Source organism: Plecotus auritus (assembly GCF_963455305.1).
Source record: "Plecotus auritus genome assembly, chromosome: 1".
NCBI classification, from domain to species: domain Eukaryota; kingdom Metazoa; phylum Chordata; class Mammalia; order Chiroptera; family Vespertilionidae; genus Plecotus; species Plecotus auritus.
Window position 1 is genome coordinate 20551539 of NC_137770.1, and position 23683 is coordinate 20575221.

The window sequence follows — 23683 nt, forward strand, 5'->3', positions numbered from 1 at the left end:
TCCACAGCCCCGCCTGCTTCCCTCCCTTCTCTGCCGCCACGCCTGCTTCCCTCCCATCTCCGCAGCTCAGCCTGCTTTCCTCCCATCTCCGCAGCCCGCCTGCTTCCCTCCCATCTCCGCCGCCCCGCTTGCTTGCTTCTCCGCAGCTTCACTCCCTTCTGCAGCGCTTGGCTTCCTTCTATGCTGTCTTCCAGTGGTCGGCAAACTCATTAGTCAACAGAGCCAAATATCACAGTACAACGATTGAAATTTCTTTTGAGAGCCAAATTTTTTAAACTTCTTCTACTAGACTCGCCCAGGCCGTGGTATTTTGTGGAAGAGCCACGCTCAAGGGGCCAAAGAGCTGCATGTGGCTCGCGAGCCGCAGTTTGCCAACCACGGCTGTCTTCAGTCTTCGCTCTGTGCCTGGATATGCAAATTAACCGCCATCTTGGTTGGGTTAATTTGCATATTTGCTCCTGATTGGTTGGTGGGCGTGGCTTGTGGGCATAGCAGAAGTACGGTCAGTTTGCATGTTTCTCTTTTATTAGATAGGATATGAAAGGGTTCAAATAGAATTTAGTTTGGTATTTGATAATATTGCAAAGAATTCTAGTTTAACACAGTCTCTCTCTCTTTTCATAAGCTACAGTTCTTTCTAGCATTTTGTTTTCACAGACATTCCCTCAGTTCTGCTTGATCCCCATGGCTGATGATCAGGTCAGTGGCTGATGATGCGGTCAGTGGCTGAAATATGCCCCCATGCCCCCATCTCCACCGTGGGGAGCATTTCCTGGTGGCAGGGCACTATCAGGAGCTGAGGCTGTGCTTCTCCTCCTCGCTTCTCCATGCTCCTGACCTCCTTGCCAAGCCTTCCTGCAGAGGACGCGGATGATGTATTGGTTCAGGGCACACGGACTCTGGAGTGATCCTCAAGGATGCATTTTCTTCCCTCACCTGCCCCAGGGATCTCATTAGGTTAGAGAGGTGGAGAATGGGCTCCTCGCTGCAGGAAAAGTCAGCATGTCTCTCTTCAGGCTCTTTTTTCAGTGGCCTCTCTACTTAGGTGAAAATTGCTTTAATACCTGAGGTTCCAGTGATGAAATCAGAGCCCTAGCCTGAACTGGACATTATTACTCTATCTCCCAAGCTTTAATGGTCTCCAGTTATTTTTAGTATCTTTTCTGACAGGGTTACAATGGGCACTGAGAAAGCCTCCGCCCTGTTGTTTCAGTCAGGGTCCTGGCAGGAAGCAGATAGAGCCCTTGGAAGGGTTTATCTGAAAAGAGTGTAATGACGGGACTGCTTACAGAGGCAGCAAGAGTTAGAATCATGGAAGAGGAGCTGCCCCACAGGGTCCAGAAACTCAAACACACATCGACTAGCAAAGTTGACTTGGATATGCAGGCTGTTGCTAAAGTGTTGGGGAACCAGAAAAAAATATTTTGACAAACTTCCCTGGATTTACAAAGCCAGCCTTACTTTGTCTCAGGCTCTGTTATACCTCTGGCTATAAAAGGGACAGAGCCACTGTCAGAGACTTGGCGAGGTGGGGAGAGTGGGGAATAAATACCCAGATTTGTGCTGGTGCTTCCCATCAGCAGATCCAGCTGGAAGCCAAAGGGCCAGGAGACCTGGTGAGGCAGCCCACAGAGGTCAGCCACCAGGCCACAGAGCAGGTGACGACAGGTGGGTTTAGGGTCATGGGTGGTGGTGGGCAAATAGAGAATCAGCAACACTCTCTAATCCCCATCAGGATCTAAATGGCCCATAGGCTGGGGTCGCTCCACAGCCACAGATGCAAAACCAGGACTAAAGAGTGATGAGTGATGCTCTCCGTTCTCTCCCATGGCTACAGGGAGGCTGGAGGTGTGACCTTGGGGCAACCACCCACTCCTCAGAAGTAGAATAATCACAGCCAGGACTCACTGTGTACTGTGTGCCAGGTGTGTGCTATCTCTGGCCTTTACAACAATCCTGCAAGGCAGCTATCATTCTCTCCATTTCCTCTTTGGTTCTGAGTCTTTGGAAGGTTAAGAAACTGGTCTAAGAGAATGTGACTAAGAAACAGACAAACCTGGATTTCAATCCAAGTTCCAAAGCCTTTTCCAGTGGTTCCCAAATCTGGTGGTGTCCCCAGAATTATCATGGATATCAGTTTGCTGTGTTACCTTTCAGACCTTCTGTAGAGATAGGTATTATAGAGAATATATATATATATATATATATATATATATATATATATATATATATATATATAGTTGTTGTTGCCTTGGGATTATTTTTAACCTAAATAGGATCAAAGGGATTTTAAAAATATGAGTAGCAGGAAAGCTTGAGGAATAAGGTGATGTTTCCTTATTAGATATGAGTGTTTACAGATAACTGCTGTGTGCCCACAGTACTGTGTTATGTAAACAAGTTTCTAGGCACTGCTTTGTGGAAAGAAATACCCGATTTTTTAAGGCAAGGGTCCAGGTGGGCCCAGGTGCTAGGGAGCACCCCCATCTGCTTATGATGGAGCATCATCCTTTGTATCTCACCTCCACCTGTTCCTCCAGGCCCAGAGGTGGCCAATGGTGTCTCCAGGGCCCTGGGAAAGGGAGAGGCCCTGAGGTGGGTGACCTGGAGAGCCCTCCCCCAGGCAGAGTGGACAGTCTGGATGCTGCCACAGCTGTGGGAACCCGATGTGGCTCTTTCTGAACACCCTGACCTGTGTTACCAGGGTGGAGCCCTGACTTTGAAAAGATCCCATTTCCCTCAAAGATCCCAGGATAGAAGGTGGGTAAGGACAAACAAGGTTTAGGAGAATGACCATGTGCTTCGAAACCTCTGGCATTTATTCACCTGCCCAGCGGTGGGGAATTTATAAATGCTGTCAGTTGAGCTATTGAGAGCTTCAGAGAAATCCGGCACCAGGTCTGTGGCAGTGGCCTGAGAGAGCTATCCTTTGAGGCTGGATGGCTCCGTCAGGGTAAACTGCACCCTCCTGAGGCTCTGGAGCAGATCTCATCTGTCTGTCTCCTTCGGGCAGTGCTCTCCCCAGAGCTGATTCCTCATCTGTGAAATGGGGCTGAGCATCCCTGTCCAGGTAGGGCGACGTGTGTGCACAGGTGCTTCATACAGTGCTAAGTGCTGTAGGACTAAAAGAAAATCCCCAACTGAATAGCTCTGGGTCTCATTTCCCTGTGATATGGGACAGGATGATAGTTACTGCCTACCCCTTTCTTGTCCCAAAGAGGACTGTCATTGACAAGCGTGGTGGGGTGGGGTCCCAGAAGGGCTTTGCAGCTCTCAGCAGCGAGCCACATGTCAATGCAGAGGCCTGCGGAGACTTCAGTGTAATTGGTTTCTGTGCTAACAGCTTGGGGGCCTTTGGGGAGAACTGCCTTAGAGAGACTTGTCATTTATCTGTCCCCCTTCCCGCCTCCCTCACTGTGCCTTGAGGAGGGAAGTAGGGGGTGAAGAGTTGCTCCCTTGGCCCAGGTATCCTGGGCTTTCTCTGGTAGCAGTGTGTGAGGAAGCCACCAGGAAGGTGCTCTGTGATTCATCTCCTGCGTGGAGAGCGATTACGGAGGCCCTGCCCAGCCTGTTTACCTTGGCCCATTGCTCTGAGCTGTTGCTCCTCATGGGGCGCAGGGCAGTTGGCAGCCCCACAGGGCCTTCCGGATCCCAGCATAATTGTGGAGGAAAAGACTCTGTGATCAGCCCCCCACTTTTTTCTCATTTCTCACCAAGGGGATTATTAAGAGAAGGCAGGCAAACAAATCCCCTCTCCTTGGCTAAGCCATAGGTGTGGGACAGAGCTGGGAGCAGTGCTGATATTTGCTCTGGGGTTCAGCTCCCCAGAGCCAATGGCAGGAGGACTGGGAACAGGCAAGATTCCTAATGATACTTGCTTTGTCTTTCACCCCTATCTCCCAGGGTCCCCTTTTCCTAGCTGACAGGCCCACCCTGTCATACTGACAGCTGAGCAGCTCTGTGATGCTGCTAGTTTTATACGCGTGGGTAAACAGCAAGAGGATGGAGGGAACAAAGATAAGCCTCTGCCTTTGAAGCCATTGCAACCAGGAAAGAGAGAGCACAGAAATGTTTGCAGTAGTTCAAGCAGCTGTTAAGTGGTGGGCTTCCATTTGGGTTTTTTTTAAGCATAAGAAAAGTGAAGATTTAAGTGTGGGATGAGAATGCTCAGGCTGTATGCATTAGTGAGGAATGACAAGGCTGGGTGAAGCACATAGCAGGTGTGTAATAATTGTCTGGTGAACGGATCCATGAATGAACTCAGTGAAGGTGCAGGTGGTGTCATCTGCATCGCAGACATCTGTGTCTCATTGGGTTAAGAGTCCAGCATTCCTCCCAAGTGTGTCCCAGGGAGCAGCCCAAGAAAAGCCCGGATGCTGGGGGCCAGTGCATTAGGTCATACTGTGTCCCTTCTGTTGGAGATTCATAGCATCTATCAGCTTATTAAGGACTTTGAAAAGTCCTGAAATTATATGTATGTATATGTAGAATTTATACATATATGTGTATACATATATTTATATGTGTATATATGTGTATATATGTATTAATGTAAATTTAGTCTTTCTTGAACCCATACTGCCCATCTGGTCACCTGGTACAGAAACCCAAACACACATCAATTGGCCAAATTGACTTGTAAGTGCAGGCCATTGCTAAAGTGTTGAGAAACCAGAAAGAGATATTTTGCCAAACTTTCCTGGATGTACAAAGCTAGCCTTACTTTGTCTCAGGCTCTGTTGTACCTCTGGGCCTTTTATTGTGTTTTTAAATTCTAGATTCAGCAGACCTAAGATTACATTTTCCCAAACTTTCTTTGAATCTAAACCCTCAGGGTCTTAAAAACAAATATAGACCAGATGTTCTTGATTTATTTTCATTTAATTGATCACAGTGGAATTCTGCCAGAGCAGTGGGATATCCCCAGGGATTTTGGACTCATTTTTTCCCTCAGAAACAAGTGTTTATGCTGGGTAGAAAGACATGGACTTGAGAACCCAATTTTTGCAAGAAGAACTTTTTAGATTCTCAGAAGGTTTCTCCTGTCGTTCATTATTGGTGAAGGGTGATGATATGAGAGCAGCCCCGGGCTGCATGCCTCTTTACCACGGGTAGCACGTGTCTCTGCTGTTCTATTGTAATCCTCCTGCAGCTGGAAGAGCATTAGACAGACTCCGGGGCCCAAATTCCCAATAAACAGCAATTAGCGTGTTTTTTGTGTTGTTGTTGTTGTTTTTTTAATTAATCCTCACCTGAGGATATTTTTCCATTGATTTTTAGACAGTGGAAGGGGGGAGGGAGAGAAACATCAATGTGAGAGAGACACATCGATTGGTTGCCTTCTGCACATGCCCCGACCAGGGCTGGGGATCAAACCTACAACCCATGTATGTGCCTTTGACTGGGAATCGAACCCAAGACCCTCTGGTGCACAGATGTTCTAATCACTGAGCAATGCTGGCCAGAGTAAGGCACTTTAGTATTTTATGATTATTTTTAACTTTGAGTATATTTTGCTTGAGAGACAAAAATAAGTTAACTTATTTAAAAAATTCTTTCTCCCAGCTACAATCCTGAGTAGGTTCTCTCCTGAGTTTTACTCTAGTCAGCCATGGGCAAACTATGGCCCGCGGGCCGGATCCGGCCAGTTCGGCTGTTCTATCCAGCCCGCAGAGCCGAAAGAGCGGAGGGTTCTCTTGCTCTCCCCTCCGCTCCTTTACTTTGAATTTATATTAATTCACACAAACACTCCATCCATGCTTTTGTTCTGGCCCTCCGGTCCAGTTTAAGAACCCATTGTGGCCCTCGAGTCAAAAAGTTTGCCCACCCCTGCTAGGTTGTGGTCCCTGTACCATCTGTTCAACCTTTGAGAGGCATGTTCTTTGCATGGATTTATCTCCCCATCAAACTCAGGGCCTCCAGGGCAACAGTGGGGTTTTCCAGTTTGCATTGTCCCTACAGTCTGGTCTCCAGCACCATGCCTGGGCCCGAGGAGGTGTCCAATGAACATTTTTAGTTATATTTCCTCTTTTGGTCACATTACATCAGTATTATGCCCTTGCCTCCCACCTCAGAAAAGAAGAAAAGCTTGCCTCAAAATACCTTAATCCCAAGGACTCAAGTCTAGAAAGAGAGTTGAGAAAAATAGAAAAGAGTTCCTTTGGTCATAATTTTTAATTATTCTGCTGAATGTTTTAAATGTAGGTCATCAAATTCCTCTTTGAAGGATGGGTTTTCCCACTTTAAGTAGCTTCCCAGGTGAGTTATCCAACATCACTGCTTTAAGTGAGATTAGGAATTGCTCACTGAAGCTCTCGTGCAAACCATTCAAGACCCGGCAAACTCAGGCTTCAGAAAGAATTCTGAGCTGTGCCTTTTTCTCAGTAAAAGATGTTAACTCTGACTCAACAAAGTATCCGCTGACAGAGGTGCCCAAACCGTAGTGGCTGGCAGAGTCCCCTCCCAAGTATTTATTGTCATTAGCCCTGAAACCTCTGGAAATAGATGTTTTCTTACTTGGTTTAGGACCACAGTGATTGGTTTGGAGTCACAGATCTTTAAAGTTAGAAGAAATATAAGAGATTATTTAGTAGGATTTCTCCATTTTCCAGGTGAGGAAGCCGAGGCCTAGAGACTTTTAGCCACAGAGCCAGGCCTTGTAATTCCTTGTCCCTCACCCAGTGTGTGAATCATTTAAAAACCTGAGAGATTGGCCAGGCACAACTGGTTATTTTTCATTTCCTTCTTTTTGAACGTTTTCATCTTCTCCTTCTCCCCCATCCCCGGCCCCCAATTAAACAATAGATCCTCTTTCTTGAGAATTCAGTTCACTTATGAAAAAGTCAAAAGCAGTGGAACCAATGGAGATGGAAACCCTCAGAGCCAAAAAAAACACATTTAAAAAAATACATATTTTGATTGATTTCAGAGATGAAGGGAGAGGAAGAGAGAGATAGAAACATCAATGATAACAGGGAATCCTTGATTGGCTGCCTCCTGCTCGTTGGACTGAGCCCGCAATCCAGGCATGTGCCCTTGACTGGAATTGAACCTGGGACCCTTTGGTCTGCAGGCCAACGCTCTATCCACTGAGCCAAAACGGCAAGGGCAAGAAAACATTTTTTTCCCCCTTAATAATAGGTTTGCCACATCAGTGAGCTGTGGTCCTAGAAAGTCTCTTGACTGAAGCTCATGTGTTTGGGATCAGACATTTCCTTGGTCCCAAAGCCTGTGGGGCAAGGTCTGGGTCTTTCTGATTCCCTTTGGGGGCTCTTACAATGAGCCACAGTCCATCTTCCTGGCATCTCTTCTCACCCACCTTCCTTTACCTCAGGGGCATCTCTTCCTTCCATTCTCAACTGCTTAGAGCAGTGGTTCTCAACCTTCCTAATGCCGCGACCCTTTAATACAGTTCCTCATGTTGTGGTGACCCCCAACCATAAAATTATTTTTGTTGCTACTTCATAACTAATTTTGCTACTGTTATAAATTGGAATGTAAATATCTGTGTTTTCCGATGGTCTTAGGCTCTACAGCACCGGTTCTCAACCTGTGGGTCGCCTAAGACCATCGGAAAACACAGATATTTACATTACGATTCATAACAGTAGCAAGATTACAGTTATCAAGTAGCAACGAAAATAATTTTATGGTTGGGGGTCACCACAACATGAGGAACTGTATTAAAGGGTTGCGGCATTAGAAAGGTTGAGAACCACTGGCTTAGAGCTTTAAAAAGCTCCTCGTTAATGTTAGAGTAAAGTTTTTCATGTTTGTTTCCAGGGAGAGAATGAGTTCACACAGGCCCTTGGGTCAGATGAGGAAACAGGTCACACAGTTGTAAAAGGGCAGCTGCCTGGTAGAATTCACATCTGCCATGAGTCTCAAGGACAAGTTCATGTTACCACCTTGGGGTTCATCTGGAAACACAAATCAGTGCTCTATGCAGGTTGCAAACATCAATGAGATGTCAGCCCTTTCCAATGGTAGCACCAAGGGTGCTCCGCCGCCTCTTTTTCGGTGAAATGGGCACCTGACTTTTCCTTAGTCTCATGTGGAATGCTGTGTGTATTAGTTTACTGGAGCTGCCCTAACAAAGAACCATAGACTGGGTTAAACGACAGGAATTTATTTCCTCACAATCCTGAGACTAGAAGTCCTAGATCAAGGTATGTGAGCAAAGTTGGTTTCTTTGGAGGCCTCTTTCCTGATTCTTCACCCGGTCTTCTTGCCTTTGTGTGTCTCTGTCGTCATTGCTTCCTCTGATGACAATCATACTGGGTTGGGGCCATCCTAATGACCTCGTTTTAACTTCACTACCTCTCTAGAGACCCTGTCTCCACATATAGTCACATACTGAGGCACTTGGGGTGAAGACGCAACATGTAAATTTTGAGGATACACAATTCAGCCCATAATACTAGACCAGTGGTCGGCAAACTGTGGCTCGCGAGCCACATGCGGCTCTTTGGCCCCTTGAGTGTGGCTCTTCCACAAAATACCACGGCCTGGGCGAGTCTATTTTCTATTTTGAAGAAGAGGTGTTAGAAGAAGTTTAAGTTTAAAAAATTTGGCTCTCAAAAGAAATTTCAATCGTTGTACTGTTGATATTTGGCTCTGTTGACTAATGAGTTTGCCGACCACTGTACTAGACAAACACCACTTACTAGTAAAGCCCCCTCCTTCTCTGCACAGAATAGCCTCACTGACACTAAACCAGCCATGGGCAAACTATGGCCCGTGGGCCGGATCCGGGCCGTTCGGCTGTTCTATCCGGCCTGCGGAGCCGAAAGAGCGGAGGGTTCTCTTGCTCTCCCCTCCGCTCCTTTACTTTGAATTTATATTAGTTCACACAAACACTCCATCCATGCTTTTGTTCTGGCCCTCCGGTCCAGTTTAAGAACCCATTGTGGCCCTCGAGTCAAAAAGTTTGCCCACCCCTGCACTAAACCATCGGTGTCATCTTTCTGGAGGCATCATCAGCGTGCTACTTGGTGTAGAGACTGGATCTGGGGTTTGACACTCCACTTTCAGCCTACTTCCCATAGCTAGAGTCAGGAGAAAGGAGCCGTTCATGCTTGACAAACCCCTCGGTCAGCCTGTTCACCTGCTTATCTGCACAGTGGCCTGCTGGCTCACCAGGGGCCTGCTTTATCCTGCCAGACTCACTGGCTTACATGACAGTTCAAAAGTCACAAGAAGAAATGCAAAGAAGTGATGTAAAAAGGTGATTAATCCCCATAATCAGCGGAGTTTAAAGGAATTAGACTGCGCAGTGTTGGTTGGAGAGTTGGGAATTTGCATGCAAGGACTGTGGAAAGACATTTCTAGAGGTCATTCTGGCCATCGGTGCCAGTTTAAATGTCACACATTTAGACTGTTGCCTTATCCCCAGGAAATAATTAGACACATGCCTGTGCATGCAATGCAGCACTGTTTATATTAGCAAAAGCAAACAAACAAAACCAAATGTCCAACCAAATAGCAATTAAAATGGAATGCTATGCAGCCACGGCAAGTGCTCCCGTTATATTGTGAATTGAAAAATTCACAATAGCATGTATAATAGTTTTGCTATATTGGCCTACATATAGTTTTGTTACATTAGTATGTGTGTGTGTGTGTGTGTGTGTGTGTGTGTGTGTACACGTACATACATTTCTGTTCCTAAATATGTAGAAAAAATTTTGATAGACTATATCCCGAGCAGCTAATATTGATTATTCTGAGGTAGTGGACTTTCATTCCTTACTACATTTATTTCTATGGGATATGAATTATTTATAATAATCATGGGATCCCTCTGAAACTCAGAAAAAATAAGAATGAAAATATTTTTATTTAGAAAGAAATATGTTACTGGAGCTATTTTGAAATATTCTTTCATGCTAGGTGTGTTTGTTTGCGGGCTGGCCTATTTGAGGGGTGGCTGCTGGCTATTTTGCTGTGGATGGAGTAGGCTAGGCTTTTCTCCGTGAAGGAGCCACGTGCTTGTGTTTAACCTTGCACCGCACAATGCTAGGTGCCCATTCTCTGCAGGAAGTGGTGTGGTATAATGGATAGCTCTAGTAATCTGAGTTGGACAGACCAGGGTCAGACACCAGCTCTGCTACTCCCTGCTCTGTGATATTGGGCAAATCATTTAACCTCAACGACCTTTAGTTTCCTCAACTATAGAACGGAAATAATAAGGATCACCCTGAGCTTGCACGTTTGTTTCCAGGGTTCTATGAGACCAGGTACACGAAGTCCTGGAATATAATGAGTAGTAGCCATTAGGATGAGAGCAATATAATGTAGTTTTCAAATTTTAGAATTAGGATTTAGTCTATGGGAAGAAAAATTTTTAAAGTTGTGGAAAAAGAGCTAAATCAAACCCAGAAGAAGTTCCATTTTATGTCCTTGGCCAATTTTTATAACCCACCTTTACAGAAAGGCAGTGTCTTTCATTCTTTCAGTTTTCATTGACTGAAGGGTGGGCTCACTCGATGTGCTTTGTGAAACCACTTGTGTATAAGGTATTTTTCTGCAGAATTGGAATCAGGAGGACAATTTTTCCCCAGGAGAGAGGGGCGGGGAACCTGGGGAGGGGGAGGCAGAAACTGCCAGGTTCACTTTCACAAATTGCCTCCTCCTCCTCCTCTTCACGATTGGTTTGTTTGTACAAATTGGTCGCCTCAAGCAACACATTATTAGTTTGAGCCAGAATGTATCCCGGGAGACTTACTGTTTTCCCTTTGCCAAGTAATTGTCCTCTTCCCACAGAGGATGCTGGGATTGTGGGGGCATTTTCCACACTGTCATATTTCAATCCGGTTCCCCCACCTTCTACTGAGTGCCTGCTATTTGCAAGGCACTGTGTCATTTTTCTGCATGTAGACAGCAACCAGTTGTGGGCTCGTAATCTGTATTTTCCACCCCTGGGTTTTTCCCTCCTTCCTTCCACCCTCAGTACTGGTGTCTGAGGAAAGAAGATAATATCACTGGTCAAAATATTCACTGTCCCTCCCTATGCTGTAGGCCCCCAGACAACAGGATGATATTCCTGCCCCGTGGACATCAGGCTTGGCCATGTGACTCACTTTCGGGCCAGTGACATGCAGGTGGAAGTGACACTTCCCAGCATCCGTTTCCATGTGTTTCCACCGCATGCCTTTTCCCCTTTGTCTAGGTCACCCATACCGCCCACCTGCTGCCCTCAGACCCTTGCTTGGACCCTGTCCAGGTACTCCTCTGGCTTCATGCGCCCCTACTCCTCACTCCTGGATCCCAGTCCACATACCCAGAACTCCAGAGTCGTCTGCACAGACTGCGCAGCCTGCTTCCAGGCCCTCCTGGATCTATGCATCTGAGTGCAGCGCACCCTGCTCGGGGTGCCCCGAGGCCTGCAGGGCTGGAAATTGAGCTTGGATGGTGGACAGCGCAGCCTTGACAGTGCAGGATGGAGCAGGGTAGGGGAGGGAGCGGAAAGGGAGCTGGCCTCAGGCCAGGGGCCACTTCTCCCTGCATGGGGATGTTTCTGCCTGGAGCTCCAAGGAGTCCAAGAATTTGCAATACCATTTTAACCTTCTGGGTTGTTATGAACCTATATTGGCCAAGGAGGAGAGGGCATACTTTATTTCACAGTTTTTATCTTGGTCTACACTTCTAAATACTTAGACGTACGTTATGTGAGCCTACACCTGGAGTCTTAGGGCAGTGCCCACACAGGCTGGGGATTGATGTCATGGACGGGGGTTCCTCTTTCAACCGGGGCCCTGGAGTGATGTAGAACAGAGCTGGAGCTAATTCTCCAGGGATGTAACGGGAGAAAGAAATCTTGTCATTGTCAGCCACCGAGATGCTGGGGTTATCTAGTCCCGTGGCATAATTTATTTAGATTGATGTCACTCATTCTGAAAGGAAGAGGTGACATTCATTGAAAGTATCTGACCTCACCCACTTAAACATGGGGTCGTTGGGATGTTTGTTACTGAATGCACGGTAGCGCTGCCCAGAAGAGAATAGAAGAAATCCCAAGAGCTGCCTGGAGTTGCGTGTGAGTGGGCACATCTGCGCCTCTTCACACGCCCGGATGCTCTCATTGCCGCTGCACTGCCAGCATTCAGTGAGGCCCGTTTCCCAGTGGGGACGGTTTGGGTCATCAACACATCTGTCTGGCTTCACTCCCCTTGACCCTCCGGAAATAGAATTCAGGACCACATCTTGGGAAAATAAACATAAAGTGAGGAAACATAAAAAAGTCTTTAACACAAAGAACTTATATCTTTATTTTTAAAAATGTATCCGTTATCTTTGAATTTACATTTTAATGTATCCACCACCCATCCATCTCCCATCTTGTGCCAAAAAGAACTGTCCCAGCAAATGCTTTTCAGGTCCTATCTGTTCCAATCATATCAACACAGAGGCAGATGCTGGGACTCAGGGTAAGTTTTTTCTGTTTGGGAATAAAGAAAAACCACCTAGTCCTCACTGAAAGTAAAGCCATGAACTTGGCCTAAGGAAATTGATGCAGATGTGTAGAACAGCAATTTTGATCATTGTATTTCAGGTGAAAAACACACTTGTTTTCAGCAAGCTTTCAAATGCATAATTTTATTCATTCTTCATTATAACTTGTAACATAAGCAGAACAAAGTCCTCCCTTCTCAAAAAGGAGGAAATGAAGGCTGATTAAGTTCCAGTGATTTGCTCATTTTTCTGCTACCAAAATTAATATTGGTACTAGGGATATTAATATACCAATTCATATATTAATGTGTATTATATAACACACATTAAAGATTAATATCATGTAATGTGCTTTATATTATATATTAATATCTATTAATTATATGTAAACAATTTATGTAATATCCTTACCCAGGAGGCTTACTGCTGTAACAGCTCCGCAATTTCAGTGGCTCAACACAGTTCAGGTTCATTTCTCATTCACTCAGTGTGCGTGCAGGGCGGTGACAGGGTGCTGAGCTCCAGAGTTCAGGGACCCAAGTTATCTGCATCCTCAGAGTCTCCTCCATTCCGATGGCAGGTGGGAAACGGAGGTGCATGTTCCGCTGGCCACTTGCTGTTCTTTGCCTCAGGGCTCTTTCTCTTGCTATTCCTTCTGACTGGAAGGCATTCCCTCACTGCCCACCTGTCACCTCCTCACAAAGGCCTTCCCAGATCATCCCATCTAACATAGGGCCGCCTGTGCCCAACTGACTCTGTCTCTCTAACCTGCTTTATTTTTCTCCATTGCACTTAATCCCACTTGATAACAGTAGTCTGTTACTGAGTGTTTGTTCATTGATTGGCCACATGAACTCCATGTGCACAGGACTTTTTGATTGTCACTAGTGTATCGCCAACTGCCTGGAACATAGTATAGTAGGTGCTCAGTAATTATCTGCTGAACCAGTGAATAGTCACCACCAGATTGCACTATGTATCTGTGGCTGTGCCTTGAGGGTAAAAGCCATGACAATGTCTGGTTCATATTAAATTATCTCAAACACATTGGCTGCCATAGTATATAGTAAATATTTGGCTGAAAAACAAAAGGCAACAGTAAGGAGAAAATTTCTCAAGGTTCATGTGACTCCACTTCAGTTTCAGCCCTAGTTGGTTTTGCTTGGTGGATAGAGCATCGGCCTGCGGAGTGAAGGGTCTTGGGTTCAATTCCAGTCAAGGGCACATGCCTGGGTTCCGGACTCGATACCCAGTGGGGGGCATGCAGGAGGCAGCCAATCAATAATTCTCTCTCATCATTGATATTTCTCTCTCTCTCTCCCTCTCCTTTCCTCTCTGAAATCAATTAATATATATATACACACACACAAATAAAAAATAATACTTCAGTTTCAACCTAAGGTTATTGAGCAACTATAACTGCCAGGTACCATCAGATACTTTTATATATGTTGTCTCCTCTCAAGCTCACATGATTTTCACATTCTCACACTAATATTCCAGTTATACCCTTGGGACTAGGACTTGAAACCTTGGGAAAATTCCAACAGTCACCTCCTTTCCTGTCACTGATATAGCCCCTACCCCTCCTGACCCATGGTCTCCCTCAGCCCTGCTATCACTGCTGACCATCCATCTGAGGTCACAGCCCCTCTGCCTCACTCACTAGTTCATTCATTCACTCCATCATGAGTCATCTTATATCTTTCAAACCTTTGTAGATGGTGAGAAAGTAATTCTCCCTTCTCTACCTTTTCATTCAGCCTCTTATAAATCCTTGTCCTAAAATAGCCTGTTTTCTCCTTTTCTCTCTGTGGCCCTAATTTCCTGAACCTTGGAAGGACCGGCATAATCTCCTTTCCATTGTTAAGCTGCCCTCATTCCACTTTTTCTTTCCTTTTTTTTTTTTAATCATCACCCAAGGATATTTTTTCCCATTGATTTTCAGCCAGAGTGCAGAGTGGAAGGGAGGGAGGAGGAGAGAAGGGGGGGGGGGAGAGAGCGAGAGCGAGAGCGAGAGCGAGAGCGAGAGAGAGAGAGAGAGAGAGAGAGAGAGAGAGACATCAATTCGTTGCCTCCCGCACACACCGGGATTAAACCTGCAACTGAGGTATATGCCCTTGACTGGGAATCGAACCCAAGACCCTTTGGTCCAAGGACCGACGCTTTAACCACTACGCAAAATCAGCCAGGGCCTCATTCCACATTTTTAAATAACCCCCAGTGTCCATTTCCACTACCTTCTGCCCAGGTATGTCGCGTTGCTGGATTTGGCCCTTGACCTGAGTCTTCTCCAAGCCCACCTTCCCCTACATGGTACCTCCAGTGCTCTCACTACCACCGCTGCTGCTTGAACGACTCTCGGTTGGAAGGCGCGCTCTCTGGGAAGGCAGCCCATCCCATGTGCAGGCAGTGTTACCATCTACCCATTGGCCCTTCGGCCGCTGCCCAGCTTGAGCAGTGGCTTCCCTAATTTTCAGCCGTTTGTCCTTGCAGAAGACACCTACCTTTTCTGAGCTTCAGTATCCTCATCTACAAAATTAGAACAATCACAGTAATAATTTCATAGAGTTGTGAAGATGAATAAAAATATATGTAATGCTCTTAGAAAACTGCTTGATATTATGGATGTGCTTACTAAGATGTCAGCTCTTCCAGGAAAATAATAATAATAATTATTATTATCACCATATCTTGGATCCATAAAGAATAAATCTAATCTTTTTCCCATATGACAGTTTCTTCCCTATTTGAAAAGAGCTAGCCCTGGTCAGGTGGCTCAGTTGGTTGGAGCATTGTCCAGTGCACTGAAAGGGTTGCGGGTTAGATTCCTGGTCAGGGCACATACCTAGGTTATGGGTTACATCCCTGGTCGGGCTGTGTATGGGAGGCAACCAATCAATGTTTCTCTCACATCGATGTTTCTCTCTCTCTCGATCAATAAGAAACATGTCCTTGGGTGAGGATTTTAAAAAAGAAAAAAAGAGCTAAACATCTTTAGTCCCAAAGACAGTTTACTGGTCAACTCTTTATGTGAACAGTTTGCAGTTCAGCTGGTTCTACAGAGATGACAAAATCATTTCAAGGCACTGAAGCAGGTTTAATATACTCAAGCCCATTTGGAGACCTCAACAGTAAAATATTTTTAATATCTGTATAATGATGACTGCTTCCCTGGAATTTCTATCCCCAAAAGAGAGATTTTAAAAAGCATAAATAAAATAAGTCTAACAAGGCAGTGGTTCAATTTTCTTTGCTAATTTCAAAACTAGTGCTTAGTTATGATGTATTTAAAGTACATTTTTTGGTCATGCATGTGCTAGATACTTGAACATTTTAGAGTGTGTGAATGTGACTTTTTCCAGAATCATCCCAAATCTGTAAAGTCAGCTGGATATCCTCATTTGCAAATAAGCCTATAACTTTGAGGCCGGGGAGGATCTGGCCTAAAGAGTGCCGCGAGGGGCAGCCACACAGTGAGAGTGTGGCCTCCACCAACCTCCCCCTCCCCCACCTTGTGGTGACACCCAGGAACTTGGGAGTTTGGTTTTGTCAGGCCTGTGGGCTGGGAGAATTCCCTCCCCTACTCGAAGGGGGCTGTAACCCCATATACATGTTTATGACCCATTTTATTGCTGACTTTTTGTTTCAAAGGCAGATCTGCCATGTGGAGAAGAAAAATCAGACAGCCAGCCTTGGTCCCTGCTCCCTGGGAGATGACAGGCCAAATCTTTATTACTTTGTTGAGGAGTGAAGGCGGGCGGGGCTCCCTTCCCCTTCCCAGTGTCTGGCTGGTGAGGCTAGGACAGCCTTGGGCAAACTACAGCCCGTGGCCGGATCCGGCTGTTCTATCTGGTTCTCTTGCTCTCCCCTCTGCTCCTTTACTTTGAATTTATATTAGTTCACACAAACACTCCATCCATGCTTTTGTTCCGGCCCTGGCCCTCCGGTCCAGTTTAAGAACCCATTGTGGCCCTCAAGTCAAAAAGTTTGCCCACCCCTGGGCTAGGAGGTGGGCTCCGGGGAGCCTTTTGTTTGGTTTCCAGGGCTCTAACCCCCCCCCCCCCCCTTAGCTGCTCTGCACCCAGAGGAGGGAGAGTGCAGCTGTTAAGCCTAGTTTGGTGGCCTCAAGGGAGTTCTCTCTTTCTCTTCTGTCCAAGGCCACAGATATGCGTAGAGGCTGGCTTTGTCGAATCATTTGAGGGTCTTCGTCAAAATTCATTGCCTATATTGGTGAGCAATGGCTGCAGCTCTGGGAGAGAAATGGCTAGGAACTAGCCATTTTGCTTGAGCTCTCTCTCTCTCTCTCTCCTCCCTCCCAATTGTGTTGAACTGTGGTCATGCAGAAAGTCTGTGCTGAGTCAACAAGACCTGAGATCCAATCCTAGCTCTGTCTTTTCGAGACAGTTTCCCCACCACTGAAACAGGGCCAGTACTACCTGGTAGAGCCTCCGAGTGGAATCAATAGAAGAGCAGTTATAAAGAAGTTAGCACAGTGTCTGACAGTGTCTATCCACTTTTCCAAAGATGTATGAGGTCAAATTCCCCTTGTTGCTTCCAGCATGTATCCAAAGCACCCGGACAGTCAGGCAGGGACAATAGAATTCTAGAAGTCACCGAGAAGGCTTTCGTTTGCTCCAGCCTCTGGGTGGCATACATCTGCCAGCGCGCAGCACGCACACATCTGCTCCCAGGTGCCGGTGCCTCCCCGTGGATCTTGGCCACAGGTGCAGGCTTTGCCCTGCAGTCTTGGCAGCGCCATTTCAGGGTGAACCAATAGGAAATGATGAAGCAGACCCTTAATCATCGTCTCTTCTGCTTCCTTCCTTGCCCTAAGATAACCATTAGGCAGCTTGTTATGGCTTGTTTTCCAGAACGGTGGAGAGAGGTACATTGCATAGTTCTGCCTGTAAGGACAGCCAATCTTGGGGCAAGGTGGGTTTTTGAATAGGGGCTAACAGATGGTGTGAAAGGAGGCAATTCCTGCCCTGGGGGAGCTAATCTGGGAAAATAAAACCAGCATACCTGAAATAATTAGGCACCAATCATGTCCTAGTGACCCATTGTTGGAGTGCAGTGTGGGTGAAGATAAATGAGAGGGCGGGCACTGTCTCCCTAAATACCTAGTGCCATGGTGAGCAATGTTGTTAGGCTAAAATAGGTGCAATTTAGGGCAGGTCTGGCCCCCTGGGCCTCTCATAGTGCCCCACGCCAGAGCAAACTGTGGCCTGGAACTATTGCCTGGCCCCTGTCCCTAGGCAGCAGGCACTGAAGTGGGTTACCCAGTGGAAAATTAATAAATAAACAAGCAAACAAACAAATGCATGTGGCAGCTTTCCTCACATCTTTAAAAAAACTCTATCAGTTTTAATTTTAAGCATTTCAGTATAAAACATTGTTAGAACACTAAAAGGCATATTAAGAAGGAAAAATAAAAGCTATGTCTAATCCCACATCGCTAACACACTTAATTTATCAAAGACGATAGCTCATTCTTAGTCTCTCCAGTGTCCAGCTCAGTGCTTGGTACCCAAAGGAGGTTCCATGAATGTGAGGCCAACACCACTCGTTACTGTTAGAAATATCCAGACAACGGCTTTATAAAGGGTGCCACACCAGCAGCTCTTTTTTTTTTTTTTTAATATTTTTTATTGATTTTTTTACAGAGAGAAAGGGACAGGGATAGAGTTAGAAACATCGATGAGAGAGACACATCAACCAGCTGCCTCCTGCACACTCCCTACTGGGGATGTGCCCGCAACCAAGGTACATACCCTTGACCGGAATCAAACCTGGGACCCTTCAGTCTGCAGGCTGACACTCTATCTGCTGAGCCAAACCGGTTAGGGCACACCAGCAGCTCTTGCATCCCAGTTCTCTGCTGCATTATTGCACCGACTTCTCAGTGGGAGGGGGGTGTAGGCTCAGCATGGTTAGGCAACTAGGGGACTGCTTAGAAGCATCTCCAGTAGACCACTGAGCCTTCCAGAGACACAATAAGGATGGAGAGATGGGTGCCCAGGATGGATTGCTTTCCCCACTGTGCCTGGATGGTGCTCAAGTTTCTCCTTTACACCCATGGAAGAGGATGTTAAAGTGTCATCCTGTCCCCTCCTCCCATCCCCGCCCCCCCTGCATCCCTGCCACATTCCACAGAGAGCTCCTTTCAAAGGTATCGGTGCCAAAGACGTCTGAACCCTCTGCTTCCCTGCTTTTCAGGTGAAGCCGGCTTACCTGCTGGTACTTGCACAGCTTTGAAGAGTCAGTCCCAGGCCTAGCTGATGTCAGACAGATGAAAGCTGATTCAGCTCCTCCTGTCTAGGTTTCCCTCCTCCTTTCCTCTTTCCCACCAAACAGTTGAGCTGCAGGAAGGCTGATTGGTCCATACCTTTGCTCTGGGCTCACTGGTTAGTTACCTGGGGCTGTTGTAACATGTTACCGCAAACTGGGTGGCCTGAAACTAGAGAAATTGATTCATAGCTTTGGAGGCTAGAATCCGTCCCTTCCTCTTCTGGTGTCTGGCATTTACTGGCAATCCTTGGCATTTCTTGGTTTATGGCAGCACAATTCCAATCTCTGACTCCATTTTCACTCTGTCTTCTTCTCTGTGTATCTGTCTCCCTGTCCCTTCTTCCAAGGACACAGTGGTTGGATTTAGAGCTCACCCTGATCCAGTATGATCCCATCTGAACTATAGTGCATTTGCAAAGACTCCAAAAAAAAGGTCATAGTCATAGGCTCTGATTAGGACTTCAGCCTATCTTTGGGGCGGGGGGGGGGGGGGGGGTGGGGGGCGGGGCGGGGAGGGTGGGTATAGCACAACCCACTGCATTAGGTGAGTCCTGAATGCACCTTAGGCCATGTCAAATGTAATAACAGCACTGATTTAGTTTTCTTTTGGAGAAGATGGATGTATTCTCAGTCTCTGGTGATGTAATTGAGTTGATCCTGTGTCCCTCACTTGCCCTAATCCTGTGGGTTACCAACAGTACTGTTTTCAAAATAGCTAATTAACTTGGGAGCAAATAATGAGCTTTTTCATCCAACAGACTGACGTATTTCAGAGGGAAGGGGAGGGCATGAAAAGATTAGCCAAAGAACTTATATTCATATATGCATAACCCATGGACACAGACAATAGTGTGGTGAAGGCCTGGGGAAAGGGTGGGAGTGGGGTGAAGGGCATCAATGGGGGGTGCGGGGGAGGGAGACATCTGTAATACTTTCAACAATAAAGATGCATTTTAAAAATTATGCTAAATTAGAAGGCAGGGCAGGGGACAAGACCACAGAAAAGGAAGGTGTCTTAGTTTTTTCAGGCTGCTATTAAATTCCTACTTACGAGCTTTTAAATTCCTACTTATGATTAAATGTAAATTCATAAGCAGATACTTAGTTTTGTTTATTTTTATATCCCCAGAATCTTGAAATATTAAAGCTATCATTGGCTTGGGACAATATAAAGCTAATTGGCCCTATGCTTATTCACCTAACATTTATTGAGCAACTGCTGTTTGCAAGGCACTGTGATAGGTAGGTATGGGAGAAACAGTGGTGAAACTTGTAGTAACTACTAATTTATTGAGAATTTACTATTTTTTTGGACACTAGAAAAATGTCCTTTGCATAATTTATCATGAGTCCTTACGAAAGCCATAAGGTAAGTATTGTTATCCCCATTTTATAGAGAAAACTAGGGGTAAAAATGTTAAAAACTTTTACCAAAGTCACAGAGCTCACAAGTGATAGAATACAGAATCAAGGTTCAATGTGAATGATGTACCGTGGACCAGTCCTGCTCCACCCTTTGATTAAAGGTTTCTGAATAATGTTTCTTTGCTTTTCTCCCAGAAATGTAATGGTGAGGTGGTTTCTTTGTTTTTTGTTTTTAATGAAACCAAATCGTCTTTTCATATAATAGATTTTTAATGAAATATGTAGATAGAAAGGAACTGATGATATATCCATCATCTACCATAACTCCTTGTGGCAAAAACCCAAATGGAAAATATATGCTTTCATTTAGGCAAATGTAAAACTTTTAATCATAATAGCACCCTGATTAATAAATGAAGAAGTAATGGGAGAATATGACCATTTTCTAGTCTCTATGGAGTGATACCTAAGCACTGACTATTAGTTGGCTGCTAAGTCACAAAACCAGAGGTAGTCAAGTATGAGTTGCCTCCTCAAGGAAAACCACCTGTCAGCTACTATTCTATTCAAAACTCAAATCTGAATTTGATCAAACCTCCAGATCTTACTATGAATTCATTATAAATCATGCCATCGTTAAAATGTGGATTATGGGACAAGCTATATGACAAAAGAATCAAGTTATTAACAAATAAATTGCAAGGAAAAAATAAAGCTGGAAAAAGAAACTTTAGATGAACAAAGGCAACATTTATCAATTAATTGCAGAATTGATTTGAAGAGAGTGCAAAAAAAAATTTTGAGGCATTTGAAGAAAATTTTATACTGACTGGATATTAGATAAGATTTAAGTAATTATAGTTCATTTTGGTTTTGTTTACAAGCAGAGTCCTTATCCTTTAGAGATGCATGTAGAAATGTTTATGGATAAAATGGTGTGATACTGAGAATTTGCTTCAAAATATTCCCGAGTGGGTAGGGATAGAGGTGAAACAAGGTTTGATTGAATTGCTCATTGTGGAAGCTTTGTTACACCTTTCTCTCACTTTTATATGCATTTGAAATTTTCCATAACCAAAAGTTTAAAATTAGTTTCATAGATATGTGAACAGGAAGTAGTTCAGAAGGTCTGATAGAGCAAGAGGAATGGAGGAAAAGGTCTGTGTCCAAAGGGGGTTCGCGGGGAGAGATTAAGAGAGGGGGGAAGGGAGAGGAAAAGCAGGTATAAGCTGGCCCATTTCCTACTGGAACAGTGCTCTCGAACGAGTCAGTGTTCTGATGGACCTATTCTGGGAGCAGCGGCTGAGCAGGCCAAGGCTGGGGATCATGAACGACAGAAATAACCTGGTTCCTCTGTTAACGCAGTTCTCAGGCTCCAGCTGGCATGTCTTGAGAGCCAGGAGCTGGTCACTATCTGCTACTTGTCCGGTACTCTGCTGTTTATAAATATTCTACAACCTCCTTTTAGCTAATCTTCCATCAGAGCCTCCTGAGGGAGGTGCTCTCATGCTCACTCCAGAGACTAGGACACTGGAACTCCCACCTGTGGCTTGACTGGAGCATCCATAGCAGAACTGGGACCCGGGTCCTGCCTTGGGTGCCGCTGACCACTGTTGTTCCTTCCCTACTCCTGACCGCAGAAGAGCCTTTTTTATCTTTTAAACACGTGCACACATCAGAGCAGGGCTGCACTATTTATGCCAGGTGTGGACTTCTTTCTGGATGGATGGTCCTTGTGAGTGTGAGAAGAAGAAGCAAATGCATTGGACATGAAGATTATGCTAAATTAGAGGGCAGGGGAGGGGACAAACGCCCCCCAAATGAATAAATACTTCAGTCCCAGTTGTGTTATTCTTTAAAGGGTATTCATATATGCTTTATATGCATAAACATTCCTTAAGCAGATACATGAAAAATTTTAATGGTGCTTACCTTTGGGGAAGGGAATTGGTTGTTAGAATAGGTAGACTTTGACTTATAATCAGAAAACTTAAAAAAAAAGACCACAGAAAAGGAAGGTGTCTTAGTTTTTTCAGGCTGCTATGAAAAAATACCACAGACTGGGTGGCTTATAAACAGCAGAGATTTATTTTTCATAGTTATGGAAGCTGGAAATCTGAGATCAGGGTGTGAACTTGGTCAGATAGGGGTCCTCTCTCTGGTGTATCCTCACATGGTGGAGGGGACCAGGCACCTCTGAGGGATCTCCTTTATAAGGGCACTAATCCCTTTCACTAGGGCTCCACCCTGAGGCCCCACTTCTTGACACCATCACATTGGACATTAGGACTCCAACATACTAATTTTGGGAGAACACAAACATTCAGACCACAGCAGAGAGAAAAGTATAGTAATCCATCTCTTTAACAGTGCTTCCCAAACCCAAAAGATCTCCTTCTAAGCAAAAAAGCTCTGGGGAAGGAAACATGGCACTCTGTAAGTCCCCAGCTGGGAAATTCATAATATATATTAGCATAGTAAAGATCGTGAGAAGCTACCGGAAAGAAATCTGTATAGTACATTTTTTCTTACCTCTATTGTATCTATTATCCTTTAGCATTATATTCTACTAGAGGCCCTGTGCATGAAATTCATGCACAGGTACGGTCCCTAGGCCTGGTTGGCGAGCGTCTGGCATGGAAGGGCAGGTCCCAGCTGACCTCTGGGTCCTGGGCAGCACCTGAGCCCCTGGGCCCCCACGTGCCCCCCTCCACCTGAGTCACAGCGCCCAAGTCCCCATGCGGAGATGTGGTGAGTGCAGCCAGCCAAGCCATGGGCCAGGGGCACGGCATGGGCCTCTGGGCTGCCCAGTGGCGCTGCAAGGAAGATGGTTGGGCAATGCTCTCTCTCCCAGTTGGCCTCTCAGACCAGCTCCTGGGCGAACCCACCGGGAGCCCGACCGGCCCCTGTGGTCCTGGTGGCTGCGGCCTGGCTCACCCGGGAAACCATTGGAGCCAGCAGCACTTCCACTGCCGCCCGCTGCCAGTGCCTCATCACCTATGCCTGCCATGTTCCGCGCCACCCCCTGGTGGTCAGCACACGTCATAGTGAGCAGTCGAACTCCCGTTCGAACTCCTGGTTGAGGGGACAATTTGCATATTAGGCTTTTATTATATAGGATAGCATATCAGTTTTGCAACCGGTATACATATTTAAGAAAAGCTAACCTAGCCTTAGGTCAAATGCAAGTGAATATTTCTTCAGGAATGTTGGAAGAATATTTCTTCAGGAATGTTGGAAGACTTGCCCAGGGGTATGGTGGGTCTTAGATTCAGGCAAACTGGGGCCCAGATCTTGGGTCTTCCACTCACTGGCTGGCTGAGCCCTCGGCAGGTTGCCTAACCTCTGGGTCTCAGTGTGCTCACTCACAGGTGAAAGAGAAGCAATGATGCCCCCTCCCATGGGCATTTCCAGGATTAAATGAGAGAAGAACCTGGTCCTGAATGGTACTAAGAGGTGTTAGTTCCTCCTCCTCACTCTCCGCTCCATTGGTCCATCTCCTTCTATGATAACACTGCTGTGCCTCTGTTTGCGAACACCACACTTACCAAAACAAATTAGCCCCAGATCTCTC

General features: G+C 45.8%; 1 protein-coding gene across 1 annotated transcript in view; it reads left to right on the forward strand.

Annotated features, from left to right (window-relative positions):
• STON2 (stonin 2) overlaps positions 1 to 23683 on the forward strand; it is a 144604-nt gene that overhangs the window by 69699 nt on the left and 51222 nt on the right. The gene's annotated exons all lie outside the window — the stretch shown is intronic.